We start from the raw sequence: 8,927 nt of genomic DNA, 5'->3' as shown, positions 1-8,927 counted from the left end.
ACTCTGGTCAAGTTCTTTCTGACCATTGAACTAGCAATATGGCCAGGATAACTCCTAGGCAAACATAATGAAAGGCAGAATTTTCTGTCAGTCTCTTCTGCAATCTAGAAGAGCCATTTGCAAAGCTGGAGACTCGACATGAGATTGTCTGACTATAAACCCACCGCCATGGAGTCCATCTCCAGTCCGAATCGGCCCATGTGACCGAGCAGAACTGCCCCATAGGCTTTACAAGGCTGTCTGTAGTCTTTACTGGAGCAGACTGCTAGGTCTTCCTTCCCTAGGACAATTGGTGCATGTTTAGTGCCGACCTTTCTGTGTGCACCTCAGTGCTTAACCACTGTCCACTAGGGGTCCTCCTATTGTACATTAATGGTGAAAACTCAAATTTCAACAGGTTTAAATAGAGATTTTCTATATGCCTTTTAGTCCTATACGTAATTTTTTTTTTTCTCTTAAGGAGACAACAGCTGACTCATTCATGTAACTTATGTCCCTTGGGTAAAATAATATACTCTGTGTTTGCAAATCTGGGTTACAAACAAGGTTTCAAGTGTAATACATAGTCCATGTAATCAGCTAGGTGGAACTTCATAATACAGTTTTTCTCGGACAGGCCAGCTCTTACCCTAGCGGAAACTAGAATTCTAATGGTTACAGTGGTGGCCAGTGGCAGAATTCTACCCCCTTCTATGTGGGAAATCCAGGTTTGATTTCCAGCCAGTGCACATCACGCCCATCTACCACGTGTCTGTCAGTGGGGGCTATGGGTCACTATGATGCTGAACAGGTCTTACTGGAACATTGCGACTTAGACAGACTAGGAAGAATGGTCTAGCAATCTACCTCCAAAAATCAACCACTGACGGTGACTACTACCACTTCCTTCTTATTGTGTAAAGTTCCATGAGGGGCACAAATGGTTTGCACCTGACTACTAACTGAAGAGCATAGCCTTTGGTATGGATTGCATCTCAATGTAAAGAAAACAAAAATCCTCTCCACTGAACCAATAAACAACATTTTTATCAACAGAGAAAAGATTGAAGTTGTCAGAGACTTCATTTTGCTTGTATCAACACTCATGGAAGGAGCAGTCAAGAAATCAAATGACATATTGCATCAGGCAAATCTGCAGCGCAAGAACTTTTTTTAAAGTGTTGAAGAGCAAAGATGTCAGCTTGAGGTCTAAGGTGCGCTTAACCCAAGCCATGGTATTTTCAATAATCTCATATGCATGTGAAAGCTGGACAGTGAATAAGGAAGACCGTAGAAGAATTGATGCATTTGAGTTACGGTGTTGGAGAAGAATATTGGAAGTACCATGGGCTGCCAAAAGAACCAACAGATCTGTGTTGGAAGAAGTGCAGCCAGAGTGTCCCTTGTAGGCCAGGATGGCCACACTTCATCTCTCATACTTCGGACATATTGTCAGGAGGGACCAGTCGCTGGAGAAGGATATCATGTTTGGTAAGGTGGAGGGTCAGAGAAAAAAGAGGAAGACCCCCAGTGAGATGGATTGGCAAAATGACAGCATCGATGGGCTCAAGCGTGGCAACAATTGTGAGGTTGGCCCAGGACCGGGTAGTGTTTCGTTCTGCTGTGCATACAGTCGCTATGGGTTGGTACCGACTCTATGGTACCTAACAACAACAACTGACTGAAAGGAATCCTGGTGTGGCACTGTGATTGAATGCAGCGGACTGCAAAGTCATTTGAATTGGCAGGTCGGCTGTTCAAGCTCACCAGCTGTTCCTCAGAAACCCTATACAGGGGTGCTGTGGGTCAGAACCGACTCGATGGCACTTAACAACAAGAGCAACAACAGTATCTTGACAAACCATGTTTGTCAGAGAAAGTGTATCAACACACACATTCTGAAATCCATGCTCAGCATAATGTAGAATTAAGGTAATTTCTCATGGTTTCATTCATCTGCTGGTGACTCAAATCATCTATCGAAAAATATTGTTTTAATGAGTTCCCTGTCAGCCTCATTTGGAGTATATTGGTGATAATGATATGAAAAAGTCAATATTCTTTATTACCCTCACAAGCTGAATTTCTCCACCTGCCTGACAGTTTGAAATTGCCTTTGGGAAGAATCTGACTTTTGAGGAGGACTAAATGACGTTTATTGTGGTGCTTGATCACCAGCACTGGGGGGCTGGCCTTTCTCTACTACAGCAGAGGAAATCATTTAATTAGGCTGTGATTGTAAATGTTCTGACTTTAATGCATTAACTTGTGGCCTGTGGCTGATAGAAGAGAAATGAGCACAGACTCTCTTTGACTGAGGAATGAATTGGACGTTCTAGGGCTGGAAAATTCATTATAAATGCTCTCCATTTAAGACTGCCAGGTTTTTTATGATAAACGATGTAATTATTAGATGTCAAGTATACAAATAGGCATGCATTGACATTTCAGCTTATTAATTCCAACATTCACCACTGTGTATAACATATTCATCACATTTAATTACTCAGGAAAGGGGGAAAAAAATCATTGCTCTCCCTGTGATTTTCAGGCAGCAACTTTCTGCAGACACTGAATGCTCACACACGAAATTTCTGATGACAACCTCATGTTTCATTTGGAGCCAAAATGAAAATAAATAAGGAGAGCCAGTACAAAACCAGCTAAGACCAGAGACACAGAGACAGAGCCATGATGTAGGCGAAGCGTGTCTCCAGCTGCCTCCCAGACGCCCCATGAGCTCTGTCTCTTCTACCCATTTCTGTAGGCTGGGGGTGCATGGGTCCCCAGTGCCTTGACCAAAAGGAGTCCTTGGAGGGTGTGGGGAGCCCTGTGAAGTGCTCAACTGTTAACGGAAAGACCATAGGTTTGAACCCACCAGCCACGGGAGAAAGACCTGGAGATCTGCTTCCATAAAGAGCACAGCCTAGGAGAGCCTAGGAGGCAGTTGGACTCCATTACATGGGGTTTTGAGACAAACAACTCAGTGATATTCAAAAATAACAACTTGTAGACCAGTTGCCCCATTCCTCTGCAATATACAGATAGCTATATAATAAATATATCCTAGTATGGTGCTGTGGTAGCATAGTGGTTACGAATCGGGCCGCGAACCGCAAGGTCAGTAGTTTGAAACTACCAGCTGTTTTGCCGGAGAAAGATGAGGCTTTCTGCTCCCGTAAGGATTTACAGCCTCGGAAACCCTGTATCGGGTCGCTATGGGTCGGAACCAACTCCATGGCACATAACAACAAGAAGTATGGAGCTGTAGGATCAGTACTGGACTGCTGGTTGTTGGTTCAAACTTACCACTCATATCTATGAATCAGAGCTGACTCCACAGCACCTAACCACAAAAGAATTCTAAGGTCCCGCCTACATGACAATGGATGCAGGAACCATGGCTTAAGGAATCCATAAAAAATAAATAAAATAAAAATACAGTAATGCTTTCAAATTAATTGCATTTTTTCCCCATCTTGTCATCGATGCTCAGTTTATGGGTCACTTTGGCTAGCCATTCCCAGTTGTAACCTGGATGTTACTGGGAGGGTGTTTGCATGTATAATTAAGGTCCATAATCAGCTGGCTTTAAGGAAGGGAGCAGGTCCTCAGTTACCCACTTGGGTCCAATATCATGACAAGGGTCCTTACAAGGGAGATAAGAGAGTCCAGTCAGAAAAAGGAGATGTGACAGAAGTTGAGACAGGAGGGATGCCCTTTGAAAGGGGATGGCAGGGATGGGGGAGTGCGCAAGTCAAGGAATGCTGTGGTCTCTGGGGGGGGGGGGGGGGCGAAAGACAAGGAGACAGATTCTCCTCTGATGCTTCCTGAAGGAACCAACTCTAGCTCCAGGATGGTAAAGTCATAAATTTCTGTTGTTTTAAACCACTAAATTTGCTACAGCTGCAATAGGAAACTTACACACCACCTAATAGATTTGAAAATCATTCTGCAAACATGTGAACGCGGTCCATGCATTCCACCTACAAATGCTGTTCTGTTTACATATGGACTCCTGTTCTCCTTGCCATACGTCTGCCATACCTCTGACCACTACTCTGGACTGAAAAAGACAAGCATGACATCTTTCCTTTCCTGCTGACCCTTGGTAAGGTCACACAATTTTGCACCAGGCAGCCCCTTGCAGGTATGGATGATGAGGTCTATTTTTCCCATTGGAATCCTGTATCTTTTATTTTCCCACAGCAATAGAAAACAAACATGCCACCTGACATAAACCGTCTTCCTTTGATGTTGTTAGCTGCCATGGAGTCAGCCCCCAACTCATGGGAACCCCATGCACAGGTCTTGTGCTGTCCCCATGATCCATATGGTTTTCATGGGCGAATTTTCAGAATTAGATTTCCAGGTCTTTCTTCAGTCTCTGTCTTAATTTGGAAGCTCTGCTGAAACTTTTCAGCATCCAAGCAACATGCAAACCTCCACTGAAGGAATCAACTTGATGGCCGTGAGCTTTTGCTTTCTAAACAGCCCGAGGGCCGTGAATCCTGGATGCCATGATGGATCCAGGCTGATGGGCTTCCTCATCTGGATGATTTGTCTTTGTGCTGTTTAAGACTTAATAAAAGGGCTGGGTTCCTGAGCTGGACTGCAAGGTCAGTCTGAACCGTAAGGTCGGCAGTTCAAACCCACCAGCCGCTCCTTGAAAACCCTATACAGAACCAACTCGATGGTACTTAACAACAATAAAAATATATTTGGAGTCGGTGTGGTGCTAATCACAAGGTCAACAGTTCAAACCTACCAGTAGCTCCTTGGAAACCATATACAGGATCACTATGAGTCGAAATAGACTTGACAACACTTAACAATAGCTACAGCGTATATTTAAATTTGGGGTTTTTTCCCCCTTAGAATAGAATCATATCTAAATGTTCCAACTTATATACAAATGTGACTTCCAGACAGTCATAGGCACTGAACTCATTGATAAGCCAGGCACACCTCCATCCAGTGTCTCCCTGCTTCCTTTACCACTGTTTCATCTGTGGCGCTGTGGGGTAAATAAAGCATCTGTCGGCAAGGTCGGTTTGAATTAAAAGGTTGACGGTTCAAACTCACCTCAGAAACCCTATACAGGGTCCCTAGGAGTCAGAACTGACTTGTCACTACTTAACAACAGCATCACCCCTGGCCTTTGGGCCACTTTTTAGTTTAAATATAGCTTTCGAAACCATTTTGGCTTTGGATTCTCCCTGACCTGCTAAATGATTCCTGGGACTACATCATCTGCTGTATTATTTGGAGTTGGAATCAAGGGAAAAAAATACAAATTAACATTGTGAAATGTGTACTACGGTCCTGGTTCAAGGGCATGAAGCCACCTCGCCCTTTGTATCTTCACCTTTGTCCTTGTTGAGTGACATCAACTTGATCCCGTATGTGGAGAGGTCTTATAGGACACAGTAGGACTGGCCCAGAGGGTTCCTAGGCTGTTGTCTGCTTGGAAGCCAACTGCCACGTCTTTCTCCAGAGTGTGGAAAAAAAATTATAATTCTGTTTATTATAATATTCGGGTAACTTTTTTATTTCCTGAAGTAAAGACTTTATGATCTCTCTCTTTTTCTTTGGTTACTTCCTGAAGTGAGTAAAGAATTTATGGTCACTTTCTTTTATTTAAACCACTTCCTGGAGTAAGAAATTTATGATAACTTTCTTTTTCCTTAAACTACTTCCTGGAGCAAAGACTGACCCCTCTCTTCTTTTCCTAAAGTAGGAATGTGCGCCTTAAAAATTTGAACTAGCCAACGGGGTAAGGGATAGATTGTGCAGTCAAAACCCTAGCCAATAGGGTGAGACACAGCCTTGAGACTCGCGTCAGGGATTAAAAACCCGAGTGGACTGCCCACTCGGTGTGCTCGCTAGCCTGTTCGTGTATGTACGGCTATGCGCACGCACCCTCTTGCAAGAGTAAATTTTACTTTGCCAAGGTAATTTAGTCTCACCGAGTGTCTTTTATGCGACATCGGGATTCATTTCTAACAAGAGGAGTGGTTGATGGGTCTGAACTGCAGACCTGTTTTTCAGTTCCCAGTCTGGCGGTCAGCCTGGGAGTCACCTTTCCTGGTGGTGCAGACCACTTGTGTGAATTTGCCTTCTGTAGTGACACTGGGCTCCTGTGGAAACAGCAGCAGAAGAGACAGGTCTCCTCCTCCACGGAGTCTCCCACGGGACAACCAGGATGGCCGCGCTCTCCTTCCAGCCCACCTTTGACTGCGGCAATTTGCTAAAAAATGCCTATTAAAGCTGGCTTATCCAGAAGCCAATTACTTTTCAAATCACTTGTAGGAACTTGATTTGGGGGGTTGGGGAGGGAGGCTTTGAATTTACATGTGAATGGGCCTGACTTCATTAACATTTCATAGACCTGTCTCTGCTCAGGCATGACTAATGAAGAGAACATTCCAACACCTGGGGGAATCCCAGCCCTCGCTGAGCAATGCCTTCAGTGAGCAGCCATCTCCACGACCCCCAGACTCCGCTCAGGCTTCCTCAGTCCCTCTCAACAAGGCTAATGAGCCCACCCAGGAGGGTCTACTAAGAGGGAACTCAGCTCTCCTTTGCAGGGAGGATGTTAGAGGCTGCCCGTGGCTGTGCTTAACACTCCCTTGTTGTTGTTTATTAAATGCCTGCCATGGAATTGGTTCTCTTGTAGAGGGATTCTGAGGAGCAGCCGGTGAGTTGGAACTGTCCACCTTGTGGGTCACAGTCCAGTGCTGATCCTACAACACCACACCAGGAGGACTATGGGTAAGGAACCTAGTGGCCGTGTCAGTTAAGTGCTAGAATGCTAACCACAAGGTCAGCTGTTCAAATCCCCCAGCCGCTCTGCAGAAGAAAACTGAACCAATGAGCTCTCCGCTTCCATAAAGATTTACAGTCTTGGAAACCCAATGGAGCACTTCTATTTTGTCCTGCAGGATTGTTTATGGGTCAGAATAGATTCAAGGACAGTGGGTCTTGACTTGGGGGATCCGGGTTGTCTGTATGTTTAAGAGTTGTAACTTGCACCCTCTCAGCTAGCCTGCAGCTGTCTGCAGTTGTTGAGGGCTGATTTTGTGCCCTGATGACAGCGGGACTGCCCCAGAGGGTTTCCAAGGCTGGAGTCACCAGTTCTGTCTCCCATGGAGCTGCTGGTGGGTTCAAACCGCCAGCCTTTCCATTAGCAGCCAAACGCTTAAGTCTTGCCTCTGCTAGGCTGCTGAATCACCTGGATGCTGGAAATGACAGCTTTCGGATGTCAGTCCATTGCTTACATGAACTTGGGTACGGATGCATCCAGAGTGAGTGAATAAATATTCCGTGTGCCCGGCACTTCTGTTGTTGTTGTTGTAAAGTGCTGTCAAGTTGGTACCGACTCATAGTGACCATATGCACAAGAGAACCAAACACTGCCTAGTCCTGTGCCATCCTCACAATCATTGCTGTGCTGAGCCCACTGCTGCTACCATTGCTCCAATCCATCTCGTTGGGGGGGGGGCTTCCTTTTTTCACTGACCCTCCACTTGACCAAGCATGATGTCCTTCTACAGGAATCAGCCCTTCCTGCTAATATATCCAAAGCAAGAGAGACAAAGTCTGGCCATCCTGGCTTCTAAGGAGCACTCTGGCTGTACTTCTTCCAACACAGAAGTCTTTGTTGTTGTAGCTAAGCTGTGAGCTTGTCACATCTCCTGCACCCACCCCGAGGAGGAAGGAGGCCCTCGCTCTCCAGAGCGGCATGCTCTCTGATGGAGACTGGGCTCTTGGAGCAGATGTTCTTTTCTCCTGCCACCAGCTGCCACCGAGCTGACCCGGACTCATGGTGACTCCAGATGTGTCCAACTAGAACTAAACAGCGTTTTCACACCTGACTTTTCGGAGTTTAGGTGGACGCAAACCTCCAGCCTTAACGTTAGCAGGCCACCAACTCCTTCAGTTTCTCATAATAAAAGAATTTTCAGCTTGTAGATAACAGTTTCCTGAGTGCCTAAGTTGAACCAGGCCCCTTCCCGGCTGCTGAGGGTATAGCAGTGAATGGAACAGAAAGGGCCTTTGCCTTCTTGGGCTGAAGGTCTAGAGCAGGGGCCAGCAGACTAGCATCTGGGGGCATATCCAGCTGCTGTCTTGTTTTGCAAATCAAGTTTTAAGGAACACAGCCACACCCCTCAATTTGTCTGGAGGTACTGGGGTGCTGGGTTGACAGAGGAGAGCAGTTACTTTACTGAGGAAAGTTTGCTGAGAACTGGAGTAACTCTTTGCTTACTGGATGGTGAAGCCCAAGGACCCGCAGCCCTTCTTTCTGTTAACAAACACCAAAGCTAGACTCACTGTTTATCCTGCCAGAATGAAAGCAAGGAAGAAGGGAGGAAGGAAATATGGAACCTTTAATATTTCCTGCAAGGAACTTTTAGTAGCAAAAATATTTATTGTAGGAATGAGGAAAAAAGTTAAGAGGTTGCGTCTTTTTCTGGAAGAGGCAGGGGGAGGGGTAGAAGGTCCACAAGGAGAGAAAAGGTCTATCAAAATGAGAGGCAAAGGCCAGCTGGGGTGAAAACCAAGCTCAGTGGCATAAGGCCACATTGCTTTCAAGGAAACCCACACCGCAAAATGAAAGAATGAAAATCTACAGAGAACAGCAAAAGAGCAATATTGGCAATGAGAAAAAGCTAGATCGGTGAAGTAGAAAGCAAACAATCCTCTCTAAAATTTCAGATTAAAAAAATTAATGAAGAAATAAAAAGTCTAAGAGAGATACAGAGGAAAGAAAGTCTCAGTGCAAAGAAATTGATTTTCTGTAGGAGGCCACCAGAATAATTGGAAAAGAAGCAATTACAGTAATTTATTGAGTAACTATTATGTCTTAGACACAGTGGTAAGCACTTTACATTCATTATCACTTTCAGTCCTTACACAACCCTGTAAGACACAAACTAATTGATCCT

The sequence above is a fragment of the Chrysochloris asiatica genome, unplaced genomic scaffold, assembly GCF_000296735.1.
Source record: "Chrysochloris asiatica unplaced genomic scaffold, ChrAsi1.0 scaffold00018, whole genome shotgun sequence".
NCBI classification, from domain to species: domain Eukaryota; kingdom Metazoa; phylum Chordata; class Mammalia; order Afrosoricida; family Chrysochloridae; genus Chrysochloris; species Chrysochloris asiatica.
This window is presented reverse-complemented; position numbering follows the sequence as displayed.